Raw genomic sequence first — 27,764 nt, forward strand, 5'->3', positions numbered from 1 at the left:
ACGAAACTCCCACTAGGGGGCCGACCTCAATGAGTAGCCTTGGAGAACCACTCAACCCGTGGCACCGAAATTTCAGGCTCGGTGGGCCTCACCCCTTCAGCTCCGACAAGCTCGGATGGGGCAACCATGTCATATTAGTCGCCTCCTACGACAAGCAATGACAAGCTGTGGCAGTATTCTTCGCCGTTGCCACACGGCAAGGGGGTTTTGGGACTATTGTCCCGGCGCCTGCGGTTCATCCCTCGTCGCTTCCATCCTACGCCTCGAGAAGGCAGCATCAGCAAAAGCTCCTAGGAGACGCATCCGTTCTGGGGTCTCGACTACTCCTGCGACGTTCCATCGTTCTTGGACTCGAACAATGCCAAGGGCATCCAAGTCACGCAAATCGCTATAGAGGCGGCACTCACATAGTACGTGAAGCCAGTCCTCACTCTCCTCTCCACATGAGCATGCGGTTGTGGTGCTGAGGGTTCTACCATGGAGGAAAGCGTTGAACGACCCGTGTCCGGTCAGCAAGAACCCGGCTCTTAAGGTGAAGACAAAGTCCTTCCTCTTGTAGACGAACGCTGCCTCTGGGAAAAACTGGCGAGTCACAAAACCGTGAGCCGCCTGGTCCCATCTGAGTTGCCACTCATTTAGCAGACATTCGTCTAGCAGAGCCATCTTGGATTTCCAGTCCAACACAGACAAGTCCTGTCCATAGAGCCAATCGCTCTCGTCCAGGGGAACGTGCTTCCTGAGCTTAAACTTCACTGCCATCCTGTGAGCATCTAAATCCATTGGAGGAGCACCAGCAAGCACCTGCAGTGCCACCGTGGACACTGTGCGGCATACCGGTAGGCATCCCAATAGGATGGTCCTCTGGCACGAGGTGAGGAGTCTTAAGGACTTGCCCTTGCTCGCCGCCTTGTACCAGACCGAGGCACCGAAGAGTGCACAGGGGACCATGAGTCCGCTGTATATCGTCCTCTTAGCACGGGAGCTGAGCCCCCAATCGACTCGGAGCACCCGTGCTAGCCCTCCGGCAACTCCAGCCAGCCGATCTCTGAGAGCAGAGATATGCGGGAGAAAGCTCATCCGCTCGCCGACTAAGATGCCAAGGTACCGGCATTTGGTGACGTATGGCAGGCTTGCTCCAGCAAACCGTACCGTCGGTCTCCTAGTGTCTGAAAGATTCCCTTTCAGCAACATGATTGCCGTCTTGCTGGTTGACACACTCACTCCAACCTCAGCTCCCCAGGCTCCCACGATGTCCATCAACTGCTCACCCTTTCGCTCCAGATCGGCACGGGAATTCCCATCGACGAAAAGTAGCAAGTCATCTGCAAACGCGCTCAGAGCACAATGTGGCTCCAGGCGCTGAAGCAGCACATCCATCAGTAGGTTCCAAATAAATGGACCACTGACGGACCCTTGCGGGCAGCCCCGTGTAACCGACACTGTGGCCGCTTCGTAACTGCTGATGATACTGGCACTTCGACCGGAGAAATAACTTTTCCACAAGTCTATCTCTCGACAGCCGACGTCGATAAGCCGATCCAGCACCGCGTTCCACTCAACATTGTCGAAGGCACCCTTGAAATCAACAAAGATTCCCAGCACCCTCCTCTCGCGGCTGGTGGAAACGGTGTTTTTAGCGTGCATCCACGCATCCTCAACGCAGCGTCCAGGCCGAAATCCAAATTGCCATCTGCAGCCATCCGGTAGCACATCCTTCAGTCGATTCACCATGATCCCTTCCAGCACCTTTCCGAACACTGGCAAAAGGCATATGCCACGATAAGAGGCAGGATCGCTCCTGTCCTTATCTGGCCCCTTTACCAGCGGTATCACTCTCGGGTGTTTCCACTCGGCAGGAAAATATCCTTCCGAGAGGCATCGAGAGTACAACTTCGTCAGGTGCTGAGGGATAGCACGCCATACCTCCTTGACGATCCCACCCGTGATGCCGTCCATTCCCGGCGATCGCCGGCTTCTCAGCTTCGCGACGCTGGTTGCCACCTCGAAGGCTTCGAGGGTCGGTGGAGCAGCAGGAGTTATACCCTCACGCACTGTGGATTCCGCAACAGGGAAGAAGTTGCGGAGGAGTATATCTGCGCAGTCGTGCCATGTCGTAAGTAGCGCGCCGTTCGACCTAAGACATCCAAGATCGGTTGTCTTTTTCCGGCCTCGGCATATTCGGTAGGCGTGCCCCCATGGATCATCCTTGTGCCGTCCCACGAAGTCCCGCCAGTTTTGTTCCTTTGTCATCAGGATAAGCTTCTTATACTGGCCTGAGGCAAGCCTTAATCCAGCGGCAAGTCGCTCAACATCGCCGGTGCCACTCCGACGAGCTGCCTGCAGCCTGCGCCTCAGTCTCCTGACCTCTTGGCGCTTGGTACTCAGTTCAGGATTCCACCATATTACGTTTCCCCTTGCTGCAGGTATCCTGCGCCCTATTACCCTGTCGCACACTTCGTGTACGATGGAGCGAAGGGCTGACACATGATCATCCAACGGCGATTCCTCCAGTTCCTCGAGACATTCAGCTACATCCCTTAGTTCTACTCTGAATCTTCGCCAACTTGCATTGGAGAGCCTCCATTGCGGTACCGGAGCTAGGCTCTCAACGGTACTGCTTGGATCTGGAGTAACCTCAACAGTGATGATGTTGTGGTCACTCAGCTCCCAGAAGTCAACTCTCCATTCGTATGTTGCCCACACACGCGCTGCTTCGTTGGTGAAGGTCACGTCGATATCACTTCTGGAGCGGTGATTATCGAACGTGAACACCTGGCTGGCCGTATTAAGCACACAGACACCGCTTGCGATGATCCACTCGTCCATGTGCTGTCCCCGTTCGCGATTCAGACGGTCTCCAGAGTTAGCTGGAGTTTTGCTGAACCACATCGGGGAAACCGCATTCGCATCAAGTCCGAGGATTGTCGGTGTCCTGCTGGCTAGCAGCAGAACCGTATCCAGGTAGTCAGTGTAGGGCTGCAGGGCAGCTGAGTACTGGCAGTATACGGAGGACAGAAAAATGGTGCCGTATTTTCCTGTGACACTCACGCACACTCCATAATCCGTCGTCAATGTCTCGATGGGCATGCAGATGGCAGACGGGTCGTCCACGATGATGGCAGCTTTCTTCCTTTTGTCAGCGAAGATTCTCATGCCTCCAGGGAGTCCAGTGAGACGCTTGCCTGCGTCCACATAGGGCTCCTGAATGAGTGCGAACAGGTGGCCAGCATCTCTCATCCGCTTTGCAAGCTCGATGACAGCGCAACGGCCTCGACCACAATTCGCTTGGATGAAGCTGAACATGTTAATGTCTAGCTTGCACCCTGGCTAGCACAGCGCTATATATCGGGCATCCACCCGAGAGCATATAGTGCCCCGAGGGTAGCCCTTTATGGCGGCAGTTACGGCAGTCCACCGCATTTTTGCACTTCGCCGCGACGTGGTCGTTCTGTCCGCACTGGCGGCAGACCTGGTTTTCTCTAGCGTACCGACACTCGCTGACTTTGTGGTCAAAACCAAGGCATCGGTGGCACGCATAGGTGCGCACTTGAGAGCGGCAGCGGTAAGAGAACCACTTGATATACACCCTCCCGCTTTCGAGAACGGCCAACGCCTGATCATCTACTTCCAGCGTCACGTTTATAGTGGCGCTGTTAGCTGCTGACCAGGGCTTGGTCGCCAGGACTACCGCCTTCTGGAACTCCTTCAGCGACATCTCCTCGAAGTTTTTCTCTTTTAACTCCATCATGAACTCATCCGGCGTCACAGTGGTGTCCACATCCTGTACCGTCACCCTGGGTTTTGCGGCAGTGTTTTTGGACACCTTAAGGCCCACCTCAGCGAATTTTGCGGAGGCAACGATTTTCGACATCTCCGCCTGCGATGGCGTGCGAATAATCGCGCCGCCCCGCTTCAACTCTCGCACCTCATGCACTCTGACGCCCAAAGCAGGCGCTACCTCTTTGCGGACCTTGTCCGCAATTTGCCTCCCTGATAAGGCCGGATCATCACATGCAACGACTGCCGACCAGGTCTCCCGGATTTTCCGCGGTGCGGCTACAGGGGCATAGGGGGCGACAGGGGCAGCAGGTGAGGCGATAAGGTGCGCGCCTCTAGCAGCGGCGGCTGCGTATGAGACGGCCGAGGCAACCGGTGTCTGCTTCTTAAGGCGGTCCTCAAGCACTCCAATCCGTATAAGGAGGGCTGCAACAACCTCCTCGTAGCGGTTGGCTACGGACTGCACCCTCACATTTGTGGCCGGGTTGGCATAGGAGACCATGAACATCCTACCGATCTCCGATCGGATGTCCCCCATCTCGGCAGCGACGGCACCATTACCTCTCCACTCCCTATCCGAGAAGGATTTTAGAGGACTGGCTGGTGCAACGAAGGTCTTCTCGTGTTCAGCAGAGGATGCAGCAGCGGCGGGGGCTGCGGGAGCGGCAGGGGCTGCGGCAAGGGCAGCGACAGGCGCAGCGGCAGCGGCAGCAGCAGGGGCAGCGGCAGCGGCAGCGGCAGGGGCTGTCGCAGTGTCAGCGGCAGTTGCATCCAGTGCCATCAACTTGCACCTAGAGGCGTCCCTCAGCGGCGCTTTATTGCGCTTACCTCTGGGTCGTCCTCTGCCCCCACTGCTTCCCCTACTACTAGCACTCTCACTGCCAGAATCTCCAACATCCATTTTGGGTGGCGCCATCCGCCGGTTATCGGCAGTTCCAACCCAAAAGCTTTTCCACCAAGGACTTACCCCTTTATTATCAGCTGGTCGGAAAGCTCTATCAGCTGATCAGCTGATAAAAGTTTAGCGATGACAGATAGGGACAGTAGGAATCTCGTTAATCCATTCATGCGCGTCACTAATTAGATGACGAGGCATTTGGCTACCTTAAGAGAGTCATAGTTACTCCCGCCGTTGACCCGCGCTTACTTGAATTTCTTCACTTTGACATTCAGAGCACTGGGCAGAAATCACATTGTGTCAACACCCGCTAGGGCCATCACAATGCTTTGTTTTAATTAGACAGTCGGATTCCCCAAGTCCGTGCCAGTTCTGAATTGATTGTTAATTGATAATCGTTATAATTAATAAGAACTAATTGGTTTAACCCAATTAGTATTCTTAAAAATTTTAGCAAGAAAGTTCCACAATTGGCTACGTAACTAAACTATCCGGGGAACAAGTAACTAACATAAATGCTAGAAACTCTATTTACCCAGAACGAGCACATAAACCATGTTATTGTTTCCCAATCAAGCCCGACTATCTCAATCTTCAGAGCCAATCCTTATCCCGAAGTTACGGATCTAATTTGCCGACTTCCCTTACCTACATTATTCTATCGACTAGAGACTCTTCACCTTGGAGACCAGCTGCGGATATTGGTACGGCCTGTTGAGAAGTTTGCGTGTCCCCACCATAAATTTTCAAGGTCCGAGGAGAAAATATCGACACAACAGTATATGTCATGCTCTTCTAGCCCATCTACCATATCTCTCTGCGAAAGACTTCCATGGTAGTACGGCTATAAAACAGAAAAGAAAACTCTTCCGATATCTCTCGACGGCTTCTTTATGGTCGTTCCTGTTGCCAGGATGAGCACGAGGCCCATATTTAATAACAAACGGATACTCAACAGGTTACGGAATTGGAACCGTATTCCCTTTCGTTCAAAATTATTCAAGTATATTAATTTAGCTAGATTTTATATAATATATATATTTGTTTGGCATTTGTATTTTACTTGAAAATTTTCGGCTTTCGCCTTGAACTTAGGACCGACTAACTCGTGATCAACCACTGTTCACACGAAACCCTTCTCCACTTCAGTCCTCCAAGGTCTCATTCGATTATTTGCTACTACCACCAAGATCTGTACCAATGGCAGCTCCATGCAGGCTTACGCCAAACACTTCTACGCATACCATTGTACCTTCCTACTCACTAAAGTTTCAAAATTTATATTACAAGTAATATAAATCATCTACTTTAGCGGTAATGTATAGGTATACAACTTAAGCGCCATCCATTTTAAGGGCTAGTTGCTTCGGCAGGTGAGTTGTTACACACTCCTTAGCGGATTTCGACTTCCATGATCACCGTCCTGCTGTTTTAAGCAACCAACGCCTTTCATGGTATCTGCATGAGTTGTTAATTTGGGCACCGTAACATTACGTTTGGTTCATCCCACAGCGCCAGTTCTGCTTACCAAAAGTGGCCCACTGGGCACATTATATCATAACCTTGAACTTCATATCAAGAAAGTTAAGGTTCTTACCCATTTAAAGTTTGAGAATAGGTTAAGATCGTTTCGACCCTAAGGCCTCTAATCATTCGCTTTACCAGATAAGATTATTTTATATAATATTAAAATGCACCAGCTATCCTGAGGGAAACTTCGGAAGGAACCAGCTACTAGATGGTTCGATTGGTCTTTCGCCCCTATACTCAATTCTGACAATCGATTTGCACGTCAGAACTGTTTCGGTCTTCCATCAGGGTTTCCCCTGACTTCAACCTGATCAAGTATAGTTCACCATCTTTCGGGTCACAGCATATATGCTCAAGGTACGTTCCAGTTAGAGGCATAAATAATATAAATATCATTATACATAACTATATAGAACGCCCCGGGATTGTGTTAATTAGCTATAAATAGTTAAAAAACTAATCCCATTATTAGTCAAGTTAATTACGCTATTAGGTTTATATCCCAATAACTTGCACATATGTTAGACTCCTTGGTCCGTGTTTCAAGACGGGTCCCGAAGGTATCCTGAATCTTTCGCATTGTTAATCCTACAAGTGCATATAATAAACACAAAAATCAATGATAATTATGCCATTATATAATTCCGAAAAATTAACGCACTGTATTCATATAAATCTATCAGCACTTTATCAAATTAATAACATTTATTCTGTGTTAAAATGCAAGCAAATTAATTTGAATAAACTATAAGTTATATTTTATGATAAATTTGGTATGCTAATAGATTACAATGTCCTTATATGGAAAAAATGCACACTATTATCATAATATTGTTTAAATATTACAATTCTAATGATGAATTTTCCATAACGGATATTCAGGTTCATCGGGCTTAACCTCTAAGCAGTTTCACGTACTGTTTAACTCTCTATTCAGAGTTCTTTTCAACTTTCCCTCACGGTACTTGTTTACTATCGGTCTCATGGTTATATTTAGTTTTAGATGGAGTTTACCACCCACTTAGTGCTGCACTATCAAGCAACACGACTCTTTGGAAACATCATCTAGTAATCATTAACGTTATACGGGCCTGGCACCCTCTATGGGTAAATGGCCTCATTTAAGAAGGACTTAAATCGTTAATTTCTCATACTAGAATATTGACGCTCCATACACTGCATCTCACATTTGCCATATAGACAAAGTGACTTAGTGCTGAACTGATTTCTTTTCGCTCGCCGCTACTAAGAAAATCCTTGTTAGTTTCTTTTCCTCCCCTAATTAATATGCTTAAATTCAGGGGGTAGTCCCATATGAGTTGAGGTTGTGTATAACTTTTATATGCAATTAATTCTTTATATATAATGATAAAACATTTTATTAAATTCGTTATATTAATAATATCTGTATATAAATGGCATTTGTTTGATTTAACGAATCAACGAAGAACAATAATATTGTCAACGGTTTTCTATTTTCTAATCATTAATAAGAGACAATTCTAGATAAATTTTTATGCTAGACATTTCTCAGTATCATTTGATTGAAAAAGAAAATATTTCTCTTCGTTTTTCACATTCAAATTATTTACTAATGTGAGATAATGTTTTTCATATATTTTTTAATATTATGAATAAAATAATTAAATTATTATTATCCAATAATATACCATATGCTTATAAAATTTCATTATAAAATTTGTATAAGCAACTTAATTAGCATAGTCTTACAACCCTCAACCATATGTAGTCCAAGCAGCACTATAAAATTAATTAAAGTACATAACAGCATGGACTGCGATATGCGTTCAAAATGTCGATGTTCATGTGTCCTGCAGTTCACACGATGACGCACAGTTTGCTGCGTTCTTCATCGACCCATGAGCCGAGTGATCCACCGCTTAGAGTTTTATAAATTGGTTTCTTAATTTTGTCAAATATGTTTTTATTGAAAGAAATTAAAAATACACCATTTTACTGGCATATATCAATTCCTTCAATAAATTTATTTTTATACCTAAAACGAATGCTGCGAAATGTCTTAGTTTTATATAACCAATATATATCAAAGTATTTCTTTTTAAATTGCATTTATTGTAAATAAATATATATATATATATATTAATACTTTTTTAGCGATATAAATTGAAATTTATATAAAACATTAACCTGTATAAAACCAGGTACAACATTGTACATTTTAGGTTGTTGCATTATCCAATGTATGCGCATAACTGAGATGAACAATACATATCGCAACGCGTGTATATTATGGTCCATATACACACAGTATTTTAATTGTGTTTATATACAATAATAATTTAATATTATTATTTTAATAATTCGATTTGCTTGTTCGAATTTTTATTTGTTTGTTTTGGCTGCTTATTATTTCTCTCATATGTATTAAATACAATATATAATTTTAATATTTGCATTATTTCGATTTGCTTGTTCGAAATTTCATTTGATCTATATTAGATCATATACATTTTGGCAATTCATATTTTATTTGTATTACTATAATGTATTTATTATAATATAAACAAATATTTTATTAACGGTAAGGATATACAATAATAATTTAATATTATTATTTTAATAATTCGATTTGCTTGTTCGAATTTTTATTTGTTTGCTTTGGCTGCTTATTATTTCTCTCATATGTATTAAATACAATATATAATTTTAATATTTGCATTATTTCGATTTGCTTGTTCGAAATTTTATTTGATCTATATTAGATCTCATATACATTTTGGCAATTCATATTTTATTTGTATTATTATAATGTATTTATTATAATATAAACAAATATTTTATTAACGGTAAGGATATACAATAATAATTTAATATTATTATTTTAATAATTCGATTTGCTTGTTCGAATTTTTATTTGTTTGCTTTGGCTGCTTATTATTTCTCTCATATGTATTAAATACAATATATAATTTTAATATTTGCATTATTTCGATTTGCTTGTTCGAAATTTTATTTGATCTATATTAGATCTCATATACATTTTGGCAATTCATATTTTATTTGTATTATTATAATGTATTTATTATAATATAAACAAATATTTTATTAACGGTAAGGATATACAATAATAATTTAATATTATTATTTTAATAATTCGATTTGCTTGTTCGAATTTTTATTTGTTTGCTTTGGCTGCTTATTAATTTCTCTCATATGTATTAAATACAATATATAATTTTAATATTTGCATTATTTCGATTTGCTTGTTCGAAATTTCATTTGATCTATAATAGATCTCATATACATTTTGGCAATTCATATTTTATTTGTAATACTATAATGTATTTATTATAATATAAACAAATATTTTATTAACGGTAAGGATATTAAAACATTAATGATCCTTCCGCAGGTTCACCTACGGAAACCTTGTTACGACTTTTACTTCCTCTAAATAATCAAGTTCGGTCAACTTTTGCGAAACAACCGTAACACGCAAGGCGTCACAGTGATCACGTCCGGAGACCTCACTAAATAATTCAATCGGTAGTAGCGACGGGCGGTGTGTACAAAGGGCAGGGACGTAATCAATGCGAGTTAATGACTCACACTTACTGGGAATTCCAAGTTCATGTGAACAGTTTCAGTTCACAATCCCAAGCATGAAAGTGGTTCAGCGGTTTACCCGGACCTCTCGGTCTAGGAAATACACGTTGATACTTTCATTGTAGCGCGCGTGCAGCCCAGGACATCTAAGGGCATCACAGACCTGTTATTGCTCAATCTCATTATTGCTAGACGCAATTTGTCCATTTAAGAAGCTAGTGTCCTTATAATGGGACAAACCAACAGGTACGGCTCCACTTATATAAACACATTCAAACACAATAAACATTTTACTGCCACCATGAATGAAGGCTATATAAGCTTCAACACCATAATCCTGAAGATATCTATTTAATATATTTGAGTCTCGTTCGTTATCGGAATTAACCAGACAAATCACTCCACGAACTAAGAACGGCCATGCACCACCACCCATAGATTCGAGAAAGAGCTATCAATCTGTCTTACACACTTATGTTCGGACCTGGTAAGTTTTCCCGTGTTGAGTCAAATTAAGCCGCAGGCTCCACTCCTGGTGGTGCCCTTCCGTCAATTCCTTTAAGTTTCAGCTTTGCAACCATACTTCCCCCGGAGCCCAAAAGCTTTGGTTTCCCGGGAAGCGACTGAGAGAGCCATAAAAGTAGCTACACCCAATTGCTAGCTGGCATCGTTTATGGTTAGAACTAGGGCGGTATCTGATCGCCTTCGAACCTCTAACTTTCGTTCTTGATTAATGAAAACATCTTTGGCAAATGCTTTCGCTTAAGTTAGTCTTACGACGGTCCAAGAATTTCACCTCTCGCGTCGTAATACTAATGCCCCCAAACTGCTTCTATTAATCATTACCTCTTGATCTGAAAACCAATGAAAGCAGAACAGAGGTCTTATTTCATTATCCCATGCACAGAATATTCAGGCATTTGAAGCCTGCTTTAAGCACTCTAATTTGTTCAAAGTAATTGTACCGGCCCACAATAACACTCGTTTAAGAGCACTAATGCAGGTTTTTAAATAGGAGGAACATATGAAAAAATACAAGTATCTAAGCACATGTAAGAACTCCACCGGTAATACGCTTACATACATAAAGGTATAGTACTAACCACAATTGTAAGTTGTACTACCCGTATGAAGCACAAGTTCAACTACGAACGTTTTAACCGCAACAACTTTAATATACGCTATTGGAGCTGGAATTACCGCGGCTGCTGGCACCAGACTTGCCCTCCAATTGGTCCTTGTTAAAGGATTTAAAGTGTACTCATTCCAATTACAGGGCCTCGGATATGAGTCCTGTATTGTTATTTTTCGTCACTACCTCCCCGAGCTGGGAGTGGGTAATTTACGCGCCTGCTGCCTTCCTTAGATGTGGTAGCCGTTTCTCAGGCTCCCTCTCCGGAATCGAACCCTGATTCCCCGTTACCCGTTGCAACCATGGTAGTCCTAGATACTACCATCAAAAGTTGATAGGGCAGACATTTGAAAGATCTGTCGTCGGTACAAGACCATACGATCTGCATGTTATCTAGAGTTCAACCAATATAACGATCTTGCGATCGCTTGGTTTTAGCCTAATAAAAGCACATGTTCCATAAGGTTCATGTTTTAATTGCATGTATTAGCTCTAGAATTACCACAGTTATCCAAGTAACTGTTAACGATCTAAGGAACCATAACTGATATAATGAGCCTTTTGCGGTTTCACTTTTAATTCGTGTGTACTTAGACATGCATGGCTTAATCTTTGAGACAAGCATATAACTACTGGCAGGATCAACCAGAATAATGTTTTTATTCATATTTCATTCATATTTTTTGAATAGAAATTAGCAATATATATGTTGTTATAGATTTTATTTCTATCGAATACGGCCATTTTTATATAGCATTCGTATACGTTTGTTTTCCAATTTATACTTGTTTCGCCACTAATAATAACAAGTTTTTATTGATGTCAAAAAGAATCATATTCTTTATAAACACAATATTTATTTTTCATATATTTTCTTTATATATGCACATTTCATTCTAAAATATCATTTTTGTTCGACATACATAATATATTGTATCCACACATGTACAATTTTTGTTTAACCAATATAAGATATTGAGTTAATCATTTGTATTTTGACGATAAATTTAAAATTTATCTATATATATCCATATAAGTCTCTGGTAATATATAAAATAGAACCGAGTGTATATATATAATTATTACTACTATATTTATTTCTTAAATAATATATACTTATATATTATTTATATATATACTCTTTATTATATATTATATAATTTCTTAAATAACTCTCTTAATAGCTATTTTTTATTATCAACAATATAAGTTGATATTAATATTGAAAATGTATTCATAATTACATTTTTATATTTCTTTGGTAGACTTTTATGTACTATTATTATTTAATAATACACATATAATATAAATCATGTTAGCCTACCTCCTAAAATTAACGATAAAATTCGGAAACAATTTGTTATTCTATGTACAATAGAAACTTGGCCTTTGTTTCAACGTTATTATCTTTGGGCTTAAAATATTAACCGCGGAGCCAAGTCTCGTATTCAAATAAATGAATAAAGAAACAAATTTGACGGATAATATCTTCTCTACTGACATATGTCAATAGCAGACGGCCGGCCCATTGACCATCCTATAGTAGTTTTTGGACACGCTGTCTCCCATTCGGGTATATTCAATTTACTTTGCCACTCACCCATATAGTGTTCTCTTATATAATAAGACAACGCACTTTTATATTCATTATATGGATATATTGCCTTCCTCATATTTGCCACACCACCTATAGTAGTTTTTGGACACGCTGTCTCCCATTCGGGTATATTCAATTTACTTTGCCACTCACCCATATAGTGTTCTCTTATATAATAAGAAAACGCACTTTTATTTTCATTATATGGATATATTGCCTTCCTCATATTTGCCACACCACCTATAGTAGTTTTTGGACACGCTGTCTCCCATTCGGGTATATTCAATTTACTTTGCCACTCACCCATATAGTGTTCTCTTATATAATAAGAAAACGCACTTTTATTTTCATTATATGGATATATTGCCTTCCTCATATTTGCCACACCACCTATAGTAGTTTTTGGACACGCTGTCTCCCATTCGGGTATATTCAATTCTCTTTGCCACTCACCCTTATAGTATTCTCTTATTTAATAAGAATACTAAAATACTTCTCATATTATAGATGTAATCTATTAACTTCTCAATATCCATACGGTTTATGTATGGTATTGACAAAATCCTATGCATTTGCATAAGATTTATTTTGCCACAATTTATAGTACTAGTGCCGCCCTCACTAGGTATAAATATCTCATTTCGCTAGTAGTGTATGGGCAAATTCTACTAGCTATTCTCATAAATATGTCACTTATATGCCATATCTATACAATTCATGCACTTTTATATGTATATTTGCTATATTATACATTATTATGCCTTATAGGTATTATACCTATAAGCCACATCCATACGATTGCTTAATATAAATATATGTATAATTTTTTATACATATTTTTTTTTTATTTATGTATGGTTTTTTATTCATATCCATATACTGTATTCACTTTTATATGGATATGATTGGCGTTTTATATAGTATTGACAAAATCATAAGTTTGACCAATACGAGGAGAGGTCCGCCAACGACCACCTCCCTATAGGTGTTTTTGGACACGCTGTCTCCCATTCGACTGCTTACTATACTAGGGGCTACCCGCTCCGTATGATATTCTCTCATATAACAAGAGAATGCAAGAAATATTCGTATTTTATGAATATAATCCATTTATTTTTCAATATCCATACGTTTTACTTAGTTTTTTGTACGGTATTGACAAAATCCTATGCATTTGCATAAGATTTATTTTGCCACAATTTATAGTACTAGTGCCGCCCTCACTAGGTATAAATATCTCATTTCGCTAGTAGTGTATGGGGAAATTCTACTAGCTATTCTCATAAATATGTCACTTATATGCCATATCTATACAATTCATGCACTTTTATATGTATATTTGCTATATTATACATTATTATGCCTTATAGGTATTATACCTATAAGCCACATCCATACGATTGCTTAATATAAATATATGTATAATTTTTTATACATATTTTTTTTTTATTTTTGTATGGTTTTTTATTCATATCCATATACTGTATTCAATTTTATATGGATATGATTGGCGTTTTATATAGTATTGACAAAATCATAAGTTTGACCAATACGAGGAGAGGTCCGCCAACGACCACCTCCCTATAGGTGTTTTTGGACACGCTGTCTCCCATTCGACTGCTTACTATACTAGGGGCTACCCGCTCCGTATGATATTCTCTCATATAACAAGAGAATGCAAGAAATATTCGTATTTTATGAATATAATCCATTTATTTTTCAATATCCATACGTTTTACTTAGTTTTTTGTACGGTATTGACAAAATCCTATGCATTTGCATAAGATTTATTTTGCCACAATTTATAGTACTAGTGCCGCCCTCACTAGGTATAAATATCTCATTTCGCTAGTAGTGTATGGGCAAATTCTACTAGCTATTCTCATAAATATGTCACTTATATGCCATATCTATACAATTCATGCACTTTTATATGTATATTTGCTATATTATACATTATTATGCCTTATAGGTATTATACCTATAAGCCACATCCATACGATTGCTTAATATAAATATATGTATAATTTTTTATACATATTTTTTTTTATTTATGTATGGTTTTTTATTCATATCCATATACTGTATTCACTTTTATATGGATATGATTGGCGTTTTATATAGTATTGACAAAATCATAAGTTTGACCAATACGAGGAGAGGTCCGCCAACGACCACCTCCCTATAGGTGTTTTTGGACACGCTGTCTCCCATTCGACTGCTTACTATACTAGGGGCTACCCGCTCCGTATGATATTCTCTCATATAACAAGAGAATGCAAGAAATATTCGTATTTTATGAATATAATCCATTTATTTTTCAATATCCATACGTTTTACTTAGTTTTTTGTACGGTATTGACAAAATCCTATGCATTTGCATAAGATTTATTTTGCCACAATTTATAGTACTAGTGCCGCCCTCACTAGGTATAAATATCTCATTTCGCTAGTAGTGTATGGGGAAATTCTACTAGCTATTCTCATAAATATGTCACTTATATGCCATATCTATACAATTCATGCACTTTTATATGTATATTTGCTATATTATACATTATTATGCCTTATAGGTATTATACCTATAAGCCACATCCATACGATTGCTTAATATAAATATATGTATAATTTTTTATACATATTTTTTTTTTATTTTTGTATGGTTTTTTATTCATATCCATATACTGTATTCAATTTTATATGGATATGATTGGCGTTTTATATAGTATTGACAAAATCATAAGTTTGACCAATACGAGGAGAGGTCCGCCAACGACCACCTCCCTATAGGTGTTTTTGGACACGCTGTCTCCCATTCGACTGCTTACTATACTAGGGGCTACCCGCTCCGTATGATATTCTCTCATATAACAAGAGAATGCAAGAAATATTCGTATTTTATGAATATAATCCATTTATTTTTCAATATCCATACGTTTTACTTAGTTTTTTGTACGGTATTGACAAAATCCTATGCATTTGCATAAGATTTATTTTGCCACAATTTATAGTACTAGTGCCGCCCTCACTAGGTATAAATATCTCATTTCGCTAGTAGTGTATGGGCAAATTCTACTAGCTATTCTCATAAATATGTCACTTATATGCCATATCTATACAATTCATGCACTTTTATATGTATATTTGCTATATTATACATTATTATGCCTTATAGGTATTATACCTATAAGCCACATCCATACGATTGCTTAATATAAATATATGTATAATTTTTTATACATATTTTTTTTTATTTATGTATGGTTTTTTATTCATATCCATATACTGTATTCACTTTTATATGGATATGATTGGCGTTTTATATAGTATTGACAAAATCATAAGTTTGACCAATACGAGGAGAGGTCCGCCAACGACCACCTCCCTATAGGTGTTTTTGGACACGCTGTCTCCCATTCGACTGCTTACTATACTAGGGGCTACCCGCTCCGTATGATATTCTCTCATATAACAAGAGAATGCAAGAAATATTCGTATTTTATGAATATAATCCATTTATTTTTCAATATCCATACGTTTTACTTAGTTTTTTGTACGGTATTGACAAAATCCTATGCATTTGCATAAGATTTATTTTGCCACAATTTATAGTACTAGTGCCGCCCTCACTAGGTATAAATATCTCATTTCGCTAGTAGTGTATGGGCAAATTCTACTAGCTATTCTCATAAATATGTCACTTATATGCCATATCTATACAATTCATGCACTTTTATATGTATATTTGCTATATTATACATTATTATGCCTTATAGGTATTATACCTATAAGCCACATCCATACGATTGCTTAATATAAATATATGTATAATTTTTTATACATATTTTTTTTTATTTATGTATGGTTTTTTATTCATATCCATATACTGTATTCACTTTTATATGGATATGATTGGCGTTTTATATAGTATTGACAAAATCATAAGTTTGACCAATACGAGGAGAGGTCCGCCAACGACCACCTCCCTATAGGTGTTTTTGGACACGCTGTCTCCCATTCGACTGCTTACTATACTAGGGGCTGCCCGCTCCGTATGATATTCTCTCGTATAACAAGAGAATGCAAGAAATATTCGTATTTTATGAATATAATCCATTTATTTTTCAATATCCATACGTTTTACTTAGTTTTTTGTACGGTATTGACAAAATCCTATGCATTTGCATAAGATTTATTTTGCCACAATTTATAGTACTAGTGCCGCCCTCACTAGGTATAAATATCTCATTTCGCTAGTAGTGTATGGGCAAATTCTACTAGCTATTCTCATAAATGCCTTCTTTATGCCATATCTATACAATTTATGCACTTTTATATGTATATTTGCTAATATTATACATTATTATGCCTTATAGGTATTATACCTATAAGCCATATACATACGATTTCATTTTTTTATTTATATATGGTTTTGTATTTATAACCATATACCGTATTTACTTTTATAAGGATATGATTGGCGTTTTATATAGTATTGACAAAATTATAAGTTTGACAAACACTTTTTTAAGTCTTTTAGTTAAAATTGTCATTTTTAATTGACTATCTAAACACTAGATATATTTGCACATGGAGCAAAGAGTATAAAAATTGGTCGCGTCACTAATAATATCGCGATACATTTTTACTACCATCAAAATACCACATACGTTTATATGTCCTCTTTATTTAATTTGGTTTCTAAACCTCAGGAATAGTTTTAATTATATGTGCGCTCTAAGTTGAATGAATTTCTTGAATCTCTTTACTTGAATTTCTAAGACTTAAAAATATTTATAAATAGATGTCCTATTGCATAATATTTTTTTATCGCTTCACTTATAAAATAACGATCCTGCCTTTCTACCTTTGAATAAACATTCATATAAACATGGAGAAAAAAACGTTCGCGTCACTAACAGTATGTGACGATAAAATTTTGCTAACATTAAAAGGAACATATTTTTATATGTCAACTCTTAGTTGAATTGGTCTATTGCTTAAGATTCTAGACCTTAGGAATATTTTTATATTATATGTTTGCCAATCTTCGCGTCACTAAAAAGATGACGATTCATATTGTTATTATTAGATGGTCGAGTTGTACTTATATTGATATGTTAATCAAATTGGTCTCTTACTTGAAAATCTAGACCTTAGGAATATTTTTATATTATATGTTTGCCAATCTTCGCGTCACTAATAAGATGACGATTCATATTATTATTAGATGGTCGAGTTGTACTTATATTGATATGTTAATCAAATTGGTCTCTTACTTGAAAATCTAGACCTTAGGAATATTTTTATATTATATGTTTGCCAATCTTCGCGTCACTAATAAGATGACGATTCATATTATTATTAGATGGTCGAGTTGTACTTATATTGATATGTTAATCAAATTGGTCTCTTACTTGAAAATCTAGACCTTAGGAATATTTTTATATTATATGTTTGCCAATCTTCGCGTCACTAATAAGATGACGATTCATATTGTTATTATTAGATGGTCGAGTTGTACTTATATTGATATGTTAATCAAATTGGTCTCTTACTTGAAAATCTAGACCTTAGGAATATTTTTATATTATATGTTTGCCAATCTTCGCGTCACTAATAAGATGACGATTCATATTGTTATTATTAGATGGTCGAGTTGTACTTATATTGATATGTTAATCAAATTGGTCTCTTACTTGAAAATCTAGACCTTAGGAATATTTTTATATTATATGTTTGCCAATCTTCGCGTCACTAATAAGATGACGATTCATATTGTTATTATTAGATGGTCGAGTTGTACTTATATTGATATGTTAATCAAATTGGTCTCTTACTTGAAAATCTAGACCTTAGGAATGTAATATATAAAGGATTAAAAATTCGCCACAAAGCCAAGCAAACAATCAATGCATACAAATAGATTGTTGGTTGAACTTTATATAAGAAGTTCAACACAACAAATAAATTATGCAATTTTATTATCGAATCATCAAGCAAAGGATAAGCTTCAGTGGATCGCAGTATGGCAGCTGCTCAACCACTTACAACACCTTGCCTGTTACAAAAGTCGTTTACAATTGATTCTAGGCTTTGTCATTGTATTAAATAATGCTTTTATATGTAACTAGCGCGGCATCAGGTGATCAAAGATCCTCCCAATTTACTATGTTACAAATTACATTGGCATCACATCCATTGTCGTTTAAAAAGTAAATTATAAACTTTAAATGGTTTAGAAGCCATACAATGCAAATTGCCCCTTATTTATCATTGCAGTCCAGCACGGATACGACCTTAGAGGCGTTCAGGCATAATCCAACGGACGTAGCGTCATACCACTGTTCGCTCGAACAAGTATTGTGCCATTGGTCCGTACCTGCGGTTCCTCTCGTACTACGCAGGAATGCTGTCGCAACAACGTTTTGTCATTAGTAGGGTAAAACTAACCTGTCTCACGACGGTCTAAACCCAGCTCACGTTCCCTTGCATGGGTGAACAATCCAACGCTTGGTGAATTTTGCTTCACAATGATAGGAAGAGCCGACATCGAAGGATCAAAAAGCGACGTCGCTATGAACGCTTGGCCGCCACAAGCCAGTTATCCCTATGGTAACTTTTCTGACACCTCTTGTTAAAAACTCTTTAAACCAAAAGGATCGATAGGCCGAGCTTTTGCTGTCCCTGTGTGTACTGAACACCGAGATCAAGTCAGCATTTGCCCTTTTGCTCTATGTGTGGTTTCTGTCCGCACTGAGCTGGCCTTGGGACACCTCCGTTATTATTTGAGAGATGTACCGCCCCAGTCAAACTCCCTACCTGGCAATGTCCTTGAATTGGATCATACCTGAGTAATTGGAGTTATACCAAATTTTCAAATCAAAAATACATAAATGCACCGTTTTATTAAAGAATTTGTTTGCGATTATATAACAAACTCGTGATACTTTGATCAAGAAGCTTGCATCAAAACCCAATACCATAAGATATAATAAATATATCCGTATAATGGCTAGGAAATGATACACGTTCCATTTAATCAAGTAAGTAAGGAAACAATAAGAGTAGTGGTATTTCATTGGCGATACCAAACCGAGGTCTAATATCTCCCACTTATTCTACACCTCTTATGTCTCCTTACACTGCCAGATTAGAGTCAAGCTCAAAAGGGTCTTCTTTCCCCGCTAATTATTCCAAGCCCGTTCCCTTGGCTGTGGTTTCGCTAGATAGTAGATAGGGACAGTGGGAATCGGATCCCTCCGAACTTATTTAACGTGGCGTGTTCCACACTAAAGGGATTACAACCACGGCACTCACATATGCCCACTTTGGAGCATATAGTGCAGCGGGTCTAGGTTAAGCGCCAGACCAACGCCCCGGACTAGAAGCTATAGCTATGTACATAGCAACCACCCCAGTAGCAATTTAAGTACTTGCTTGTCGGGCAAGCACTTCCCCTTGCGTTGGGGCGAGATCTATCTAAAATCTCTACTGTTCTTTGGGTCGCAGCACCCGAGTTGTATAAACGCAACATCCACGTCGAGCCCGGGGACTCTACCCGCGATATAGGTGTCAACCACAGCCACCACGAAACTCCCACAAGGGGGCCGACCTCAATGAGCAGCCTTGGATAACTGCTCAACCCGTGGTACCGAAAATTACAGGCTCGGTGGGCCTCACCCCTTCAGCTCCGACAAGCTCGGATGGGGCAACCATGTCATATTAGTCGCCTCCTACGACAAGCAATGACAGACTGTGGCAGTATTCTTCGCTGCTACCACACGGCAGGGATGAGGACTAAGAGTCCCTCCTCCGGTTGAACGCCTCCTCGGCAAACGCTGTAAGCCTTCTGGTCTTCTCCTGATCCGCTAGTATGCCATCGAATCCAATCCATCTTTCGCCAACTTGCTGCACACCAAGTCCATCGAGGTCTCGCAAATCTTCATAGTTCGGGCAGTCGCATAGAACATGTTGCCAGTCCTCATATGGGTCGCCACATGAGCATGCGGCAGTGCCCGACGCTCTGACACCAAACAGAAATGCGTTTAGCGATCCATGTCCTGTAAGCAAGAATCCGGTACGCATCGTGAATCCAAAGTTAGGATCGCGATAGGCAAATTCGACATCCGGGATGAACTTGTAGGTCACCCGGCCGGATGACTCTACGCTATCCCATCTGTCTTGCCACGCGTGCAGTATGCACTGCTCAGTACGCACCTTCATCTGCCCTCGGCTAAGACTTGTGAGGTCCTCGCCATAACACAGATCGTACTCCTCCAACGGGTATCCACGCTTAAGCTTGTATTTGGCTGCCACTTGCTTGGCGACCAAATCAAGCGGGGGAGCGCCAGCAAGAACCTGCAGTGCCACAGTAGACACTGTTCGGCAAACCGGGAGGCTACCAAGCAGGATGAGCCTCTGGCAAGAAAGAAGTCGCTTCCTGGCCACTACTTCCTGCGTCGTATCGACATACCATATCGGGGCACCAAATAGCACACAGGGTACCATGAGTCCGGCATAGATGGTCCGCTTGGCTCGAGGACTGAATCCCCAGTCTGCTCGAAGCACACGCGCCAATGCTCCAACGACTCCGGTCATTCGCTGCTTGAGCGAGGTGAAGTGCTTGGAGAATTTCAAGCATTCTTCGACCGTGATGCCAAGATACCGGCAGCTGCTTACATACGGCAAGCTTGCTCCAGCAAGCTTGACCGCTGGGGGCCGACTAAGCACACCCGAAGGATTACGTGCCAAAGGTGGGCGGGCGTTCTCCTTAAGCAGCATTATCACCGTCTTGCTGGTGGAGACGGCAACGCCGACTTCCATCCCCCACGCTTCTACGATGGACATTAGCTGCGCTCCTTTTGTCTCTAGCACGCTTCGGGATTCTCCCTCGACGAGAAGCAGCAGGTCATCCGCGTACGCGCTCAAGGCGCAGTACGACTCAAGGCGTCGGAGCAGAACGTCCATCAGCAAGTCCCATATAAATGGGCCGCTGATTGATCCCTGCGGACAGCCTCTAGTTACGGGAACATTAACTGCCTCGTAACTGCTTCGGATCACTGCGCTTCTGCCTGAGAAAAAGCTCTGCCACAAGCCCATCTCTCGGCATCCCAGTTCGGCTAATCGGCGCAATGCAGCACTCCATTCCACGTTGTCAAAGGCTCCCTTGAAGTCCACGAAAATTCCGAGCACGTATTTCGCCGGGCTGGCATGAACACTGCTCTTAACGTGCATCCAAGCGTCCTCCACACAACGTCCTTGGCGAAATCCGAATTGCCATCTACAGCCTTCCGGAAGAACTTCCCTCACACGATCCACCATAATGGCCTCGAGCACCTTGCCAAAAACCGGCAGCAGGCAAATTCCGCGATATGACGACGGTTCGCACTTGTCCTTGTCGGGTCCCTTGAGCAGTGCCACTACACGTGGGCATTTCCACTCTGCGGGGAAGTACCCCGACCGGACGCAGTTTGAATACAGCACCGTCAGATGCTGAGGTATGGCACGCCACACAGCCTTGCAAATCGTCCCGTTGATACCGTCCATGCCAGGCGAGCGCTTGCTCTTCAACCTGGCGACACAAGCATCAACTTCCGAGACATTCAAGGGCGGTGGGATTTCCTCCACGGGGGCAATCGGTGCGTCAGACTCCGCAGCTGGGAAAAAGTTGCGGAGGAGCACTCGCGCACAGTCACTCCAATTGGTGACCAGCTCGCCATTCACGCGGAGGCACCCAATCTCCGTCCGTCTCTTGCGACCTCGGCACATCTTGTAGACGCGCCCCCAGGGATCGTGCGAGTTTTCTCCCACGATGCGTCTCCAGCTGTTCTCCTTGGTCCTCACGATAAGCTTCCTGTAGTCGGCTGTGGCAAGCCTCAGCTCCACTACAGTCAGCTCGGCCACGTCATCATGCTGATGGCGTCTGGCATCCTGAAGACGGCGCCTGAGTCTCCTGACTTGGCGGCGCTTTGCGCAAAGGTCAGCGGTCCACCAACTTACCCTCGTTCTCGGCTGTCCGGGCGTTCTCCTTCCCAACGCAAGGTCGCACACATCGTGCACCATCCTGCGGAGTCTAGACACTTGTTGGTCCAGCGGCAATCCTTGGAAGTCTTCCGGAATCTCGGCTGCCCTATTCACCAATTCCTGTTCGAACAGACGCCAACGTGCATTGGAGAAGTTCCAGGACGGTACCGGAGATAATCTCCCAACGGCATTCGCGGTCGAGGTGCTGGCCACAACGGAAATTACGTTGTGGTCACTCAATTCCCACTCGTCCACTCTCCACTCATATGTGGCTAGCATATGTCCTGCTGAGTTGGCGAATGTCACGTCGATATCGCTGTGCGATCTTATGTTATCGAACGTGTAGCTTTGACTAGGTTGGTTCAAGACCACCGCTCCCTTCGTCAGCATCCACTCGGACAGCAGCTCACCCCGGGAGTAGTTAGTTAGTCCCTCCGGTCGAGGAGGGAGTTTACTAAACCACATGGGGGACGCTGCGTTCGCATCAAGTCCGAAGATTGCTGGAGTACTGCTGGCCAGCAGCAGGACAGAATCCAAGTACCTTAGGTACGACTGGAGGTTGTAGCTGTATTCATCCGGTTGCGGGTTCGGTCTACCATTTGGTCTGCTATCGAACTGGCAGTATGCGGCGCAAAGGAAGATTGAGCCAAAACTTCCTTTAATGCACACACACACGCCGTAGTTGTTGGTGAGCGGCTCCACTGGCATGCAGATGACATCCTGGTGGCTGACAAAGATGGCTGCCTTCCCTCGCCGATCGACGAAGCTTCGCACTCCATCCGGCAACACGTCTATCCTCTCGTCACCTGCGTAAGGCTCCTGAACCAGTGCGAACAGACTCTTGCTTTCAAGCAACCGGACTCCGAGCTCGATGGTCGCCGCTCGTCCTCGACCACAGTTTGCTTGGATGAACCTAAACATTAATGTCTAGAGTTCACCCTCGCAAGCACTGCCGCATATACGGGACATCCCGGGGACAGCATGTGGTGTCCCGACGGGTAGCCCTTAAACCGGCAGTTCCGGCAGTCCACCGGCTTCTGGCACTCGCGTGCACTGTGGCCAGTTTGTCCGCACTGTCGGCAGACATTCTCCTTATACCGGCAGTCCTTCACCTTGTGGTCGAAACCCACGCACCTGTGGCATGCGTAAGTGCGCACCAACGCCCGGCAGTTGTACGCAAACCAGCCAATGTACGCCTTGCCACCGTCAAGCACGTCGAGGGCCGTGGTGCTGACTTCCAGCGTCACATTTACAGTGGCGCCATCCGCCTGCGACCACGATTTCTCTAGCCGCACCTGCTTTTTGAAGGCCTCCAGGTCCATTCGGTCTGCGAAGTTGTTTTTAAACAACTCGCTCATAAAATCAGCCGGTGGCGTCGCAGTATCAACATTGCTGACCAGAACTTTTGGAGTCTGGGCTGGGCTTTGCTTCACCTCCAAGCCAGCTTCTGCAAACTTCCTATTTGCCACAACCTTCCTTATTTCCCCGGACGACGGGGTGCGGATAATGGCACCGCCACGCGCCAGTCCTCTGACTTCGTGTAGACGGACTCCTAGTGAAGGAGCAATCTCCTTCCGCACCTTTTCAGCCAGCTGCTGCCCCGAAATATTCGGGTCTGAGCTGTGAACCACAGCCGACCAGGTCTCGCGCGGCTTCCTCGGCATCGGGACCGGCACGGCAGGGGGCATGACAGAGGACACCGGCAGGCTGGGGTACGCAGTGGCATACACCGAGGGCATATGGGCGGCTCCATGTTGGATAGTCGGCGGTGGCGGCGGTGGCGGCGGTGGCGGCGTTGGCAGCGGCGTCCTCTTCATTTGCTTCCACCGGTCCTCCAAAATCGCATTGCGCACCGTGAGCGCCGAGATCAGGGCCTCGTACTTTGCGGCGACTCTGAGTAACTCCCTCGTTGAGCTTCGTCCCAGGCAGGTGGTGACGTCCAGCACGATCTCCGACCTAATTTTCGCGATCTCCGCGGAAATTCGGCCGAGGCCACCTCTCACGATCTCCATTGCCTCGAGCTCCTCTACGCATTCTCCTTCTCCGGTGGCAGCGGCGCCAGCAGCGGCGCCAGCTGCGACGCCGACGCAGGCATCGGCAGAGGAGGCAGCGGGGACAGTGCCAGCAGCGGGGACGATGGCAGCAACGGGAGCCGGCGGCGGCGGCATCTCCAGCGATGACAGCGTCTTCTCCACAAGTTGCTTCGGTCCACCACTGCCTCCGTCGATGGCCACATACTTGGCCTGTGAGGCATCCCTCGCAGCTGCACCTCTGCCACGCTTTCCCTTCGACCGACCCTGCCTATCACGGCTAACACTGCCGCTACGACTGCTCGCAGACTCACTGCCCGAGCATCCACCTGCCGTCTCCATCGGAGATGGAGCCATTTTCCTCCTACCACCAAACTTACTCGAGCAAGTACACTTACCCGATACGCAAGTTTAGCCGGTACACACACCCGCTAGAACAGCTGACTGCGAGAGAGAAAGCTCGCTCTCGCCGCTTTTGCTCTCACGAAAGTTCTCGCGGCTGCACTCACCCACGCGCACGTGTGGAAATTTTCCAAAAAGGAAAACGGCGATTTCCACTCTTACCGCTCACTTTTCAAAATTGTTTTTACACAGGCGTCTTCCTTGCACTAAACTGCGAATTTTAGTCCAATTTCGAGCTCTGTACACCCAGAAATAACTTTGAAATGACCGTTTGATTGGGACCACGAGAAAACACACGTCCGTCGTTAATCCATTCATGCGCGTCACTAATTAGATGACGAGGCATTTGGCTACCTTAAGAGAGTCATAGTTACTCCCGCCGTTGACCCGCGCTTACTTGAATTTCTTCACTTTGACATTCAGAGCACTGGGCAGAAATCACATTGTGTCAACACCCGCTAGGGCCATCACAATGCTTTGTTTTAATTAGACAGTCGGATTCCCCAAGTCCGTGCCAGTTCTGAATTGATTGTTAATTGATAATCGTTATAATTAATAAGAACTAATTGGTTTAACCCAATTAGTATTCTTAAAAATTTTAGCAAGAAAGTTCCACAATTGGCTACGTAACTAAACTATCCGGGGAACAAGTAACTAACATAAATGCTAGAAACTCTATTTACCCAGAACGAGCACATAAACCATGTTATTGTTTCCCAATCAAGCCCGACTATCTCAATCTTCAGAGCCAATCCTTATCCCGAAGTTACGGATCTAATTTGCCGACTTCCCTTACCTACATTATTCTATCGACTAGAGACTCTTCACCTTGGAGACCAGCTGCGGATATTGGTACGGCCTGTTGAGAAGTTTGCGTGTCCCCACCATAAATTTTCAAGGTCCGAGGAGAAAATATCGACACAACAGTATATGTCATGCTCTTCTAGCCCATCTACCATATCTCTCTGCGAAAGACTTCCATGGTAGTACGGCTATAAAACAGAAAAGAAAACTCTTCCGATATCTCTCGACGGCTTCTTTATGGTCGTTCCTGTTGCCAGGATGAGCACGAGGCCCATATTTAATAACAAACGGATACTCAACAGGTTACGGAATTGGAACCGTATTCCCTTTCGTTCAAAATTATTCAAGTATATTAATTTAGCTAGATTTTATATAATATATATATTTGTTTGGCATTTGTATTTTACTTGAAAATTTTCGGCTTTCGCCTTGAACTTAGGACCGACTAACTCGTGATCAACCACTGTTCACACGAAACCCTTCTCCACTTCAGTCCTCCAAGGTCTCATTCGATTATTTGCTACTACCACCAAGATCTGTACCAATGGCAGCTCCATGCAGGCTTACGCCAAACACTTCTACGCATACCATTGTACCTTCCTACTCACTAAAGTTTCAAAATTTATATTACAAGTAATATAAATCATCTACTTTAGCGGTAATGTATAGGTATACAACTTAAGCGCCATCCATTTTAAGGGCTAGTTGCTTCGGCAGGTGAGTTGTTACACACTCCTTAGCGGATTTCGACTTCCATGATCACCGTCCTGCTGTTTTAAGCAACCAACGCCTTTCATGGTATCTGCATGAGTTGTTAATTTGGGCACCGTAACATTACGTTTGGTTCATCCCACAGCGCCAGTTCTGCTTACCAAAAGTGGCCCACTGGGCACATTATATCATAACCTTGAACTTCATATCAAGAAAGTTAAGGTTCTTACCCATTTAAAGTTTGAGAATAGGTTAAGATCGTTTCGACCCTAAGGCCTCTAATCATTCGCTTTACCAGATAAGATTATTTTATATAATATTAAAATGCACCAGCTATCCTGAGGGAAACTTCGGAAGGAACCAGCTACTAGATGGTTCGATTGGTCTTTCGCCCCTATACTCAATTCTGACAATCGATTTGCACGTCAGAACTGTTTCGGTCTTCCATCAGGGTTTCCCCTGACTTCAACCTGATCAAGTATAGTTCACCATCTTTCGGGTCACAGCATATATGCTCAAGGTACGTTCCAGTTAGAGGCATAAATAATATAAATATCATTATACATAACTATATAGAACGCCCCGGGATTGTGTTAATTAGCTATAAATAGTTAAAAAACTAATCCCATTATTAGTCAAGTTAATTACGCTATTAGGTTTATATCCCAATAACTTGCACATATGTTAGACTCCTTGGTCCGTGTTTCAAGACGGGTCCCGAAGGTATCCTGAATCTTTCGCATTGTTAATCCTACAAGTGCATATAATAAACACAAAAATCAATGATAATTATGCCATTATATAATTCCGAAAAATTAACGCACTGTATTCATATAAATCTATCAGCACTTTATCAAATTAATAACATTTATTCTGTGTTAAAATGCAAGCAAATTAATTTGAATAAACTATAAGTTATATTTTATGATAAATTTGGTATGCTAATAGATTACAATGTCCTTATATGGAAAAAATGCACACTATTATCATAATATTGTTTAAATATTACAATTCTAATGATGAATTTTCCATAACGGATATTCAGGTTCATCGGGCTTAACCTCTAAGCAGTTTCACGTACTGTTTAACTCTCTATTCAGAGTTCTTTTCAACTTTCCCTCACGGTACTTGTTTACTATCGGTCTCATGGTTATATTTAGTTTTAGATGGAGTTTACCACCCACTTAGTGCTGCACTATCAAGCAACACGACTCTTTGGAAACATCATCTAGTAATCATTAACGTTATACGGGCCTGGCACCCTCTATG

General features: G+C 41.9%; 2 non-coding genes and 2 pseudogenes across 2 annotated transcripts; all 4 read right to left on the reverse strand.

Annotated features, from left to right (window-relative positions):
- Positions 1 to 4,757: 4,757 nt before the first annotated feature.
- LOC127012137 (large subunit ribosomal RNA) lies at positions 4,758 to 7,533 on the reverse strand (annotated as a pseudogene).
- A 402-nt stretch (positions 7,534 to 7,935) lies between these two features.
- Positions 7,936 to 8,114, reverse strand: LOC127012139 (5.8S ribosomal RNA). Its single transcript, XR_007765655.1, has one exon. It is a non-coding gene; the product is annotated as a 5.8S ribosomal RNA (ribosomal RNA).
- Positions 8,115 to 9,582: 1,468 nt separating this feature from the next.
- On the reverse strand, positions 9,583 to 11,577 carry LOC127012125 (small subunit ribosomal RNA). Its single transcript, XR_007765646.1, has one exon. It is a non-coding gene; the product is annotated as a small subunit ribosomal RNA (ribosomal RNA).
- Positions 11,578 to 18,509: 6,932 nt separating this feature from the next.
- Positions 18,510 to 27,764, reverse strand: part of LOC127012135 (large subunit ribosomal RNA) — a 9,477-nt pseudogene continuing 222 nt past the window's right edge.

Source organism: Drosophila biarmipes, unplaced genomic scaffold (assembly GCF_025231255.1).
Source record: "Drosophila biarmipes strain raj3 unplaced genomic scaffold, RU_DBia_V1.1 ptg000021l, whole genome shotgun sequence".
NCBI lineage: Eukaryota > Metazoa > Arthropoda > Insecta > Diptera > Drosophilidae > Drosophila > Drosophila biarmipes.